This window comes from Triticum aestivum, chromosome 3B (genome assembly GCF_018294505.1).
Source record: "Triticum aestivum cultivar Chinese Spring chromosome 3B, IWGSC CS RefSeq v2.1, whole genome shotgun sequence".
NCBI lineage: Eukaryota > Viridiplantae > Streptophyta > Magnoliopsida > Poales > Poaceae > Triticum > Triticum aestivum.
In genome coordinates this window covers 686,022,982-686,024,878 of record NC_057801.1, presented here as the reverse complement: position 1 = coordinate 686,024,878, position 1,897 = coordinate 686,022,982, and positions in this window count along the sequence as shown.

Below are 1,897 nucleotides of genomic sequence, written 5' to 3'. Positions count from 1 at the left end.
GCTTCCGTATGTATGGGCCCAAGCCACGAGAAACACGCTTGGTTCCTTTCCGTGTGGGATTTGGAAATGGATATCTCTAAAGATATTATGCTCCTGGCTCCATAGAAATGGAGCTCTTTGGCGCATTGTGGATTGATTGGACAAGTGGATCCCGGTTGTAAGAGGAATAAGGTTTGTGAGGGCAGAACAAAACTAGCATGGCATCCATCAACGAGATAAACCCTAGTTTCGTAGATAACCACAATCAACCATCGTGTGGTGAAGTTTTCTTACTGTACGAAGACGAGGCCGCAGAAGAAGGTGAAGCACAAATGTGAGAACTTCCAAGAGACGCTTGCACCCGAATACTATGTAGGTCGTCGATCGCCGAGTACTATTGTTGCGTCCTCACCCTGTTGCGTGAATGGGAGAGTATCGGCTAGACTCGGCGACGGTAAACGCATAAGAGAAGATAAGGGTGTTTTGAGTGGTGACTCTCTCGAGAGGAATACCCCCCTCTTATAGGGTCGTGTTGATAACTTGTAACTCACCAATTTGCATAACTGTGCGACGCACACACTAGCCAAGGATGTAGGAAATATGCCCTAGAGGCAATAATAAAGTTGTTATTTTATATTTCCTTATTTCATGATAAATTTTTATTATTCATGCTAGAATTGTATTAACCGGAAACTTGATACATGTGTGGATACGTAGACAAAACACCGTGTCCTAGTATGCCTTTACTTGACTAGCTCGTTAACCAAAGATGGTTAAGTTTCCTAGTCATAGACATGTGTTGTCATTTGATGAACGGGATCGCCTCATTAGGAGAATGATGTGATGGACAAGACCCATTCGTTAGCTTAGCATTATGATGGTTTAGTTTTATGGCTACTGCTTTCTTCATGTCAAATACATATTCCTTCGACTATGAGATTATGCAACTCCCGGATACCGGACGAATGCCTTATGTGCTATCAAACGTCACAACGTAATTGGGTGATTATAAAGATGCTCTATAGGTATCTTTGAAGGTGTTTGTTGGGTTGGCATAGATCGAGATTAGGATTTGTAACTCCAAGTATCGGAGAGGTATCTCTGGGCCCTCTCGGTAATGCACATCATAAGAAGGCTTGCAAGCAAAGTGACTAATGAGTTAGTTACAGGATGATGCATTACGGAACAAGTAAAGAGACTTGCCGGTAACGAGATTGAACTAGGTATGAGATACCGATGATCGAATCTCGGGCAAGTAACATACCGATGACAAAGGGAATAACATATGTTGTCATAACGGTTCGACCGATAAAGATCTTCGTAAATATGTGGGAGCCAATATGAGCATCCAGATTCCGCTATTGGTTATTAACCGGAGAGTTGTCTCGGTCATGTATACATAGTTCTCGAACCCGTAGGGTCCGCACGCTTAACATTCAATGACGATTTTGTATTATATGAGTTATGTGATTTGGTGACCGAATGTTGTTGGGAGTCCCGGATGAGATCACGGACATGACGATGAGTCTCGAAATGGTCGAGAGGTAAAGATTCATATATAGGACGATAGTATTCGGACACCAAAGTGTTCCAGGGGTACCGGGTACGTATCGGGTCACCGGAAGGGGTTCCGGGCAACCCCCGGCAAACTACATGGGCCTAATGGGCCAAGAGGGGGACAGACCATCCCCTAAGGGGCCGGTGCGCCCCCATGTATGTCAGGACCCCGACTCAATGCCACATCGATCTAGCATGTAACACCTCATATCACTTTGCGGCCTCACGCACGGTAATCCCACGGGTGTCGCCTTACTTTTGCCCGGGACCGTTTGCGCCTTTTGGCATACGTATATGATAGTGTCGCTAGCATCCATATGATAAGGAGCCCGGGCTGACATGGCTAGTCGTAAACCCAAAG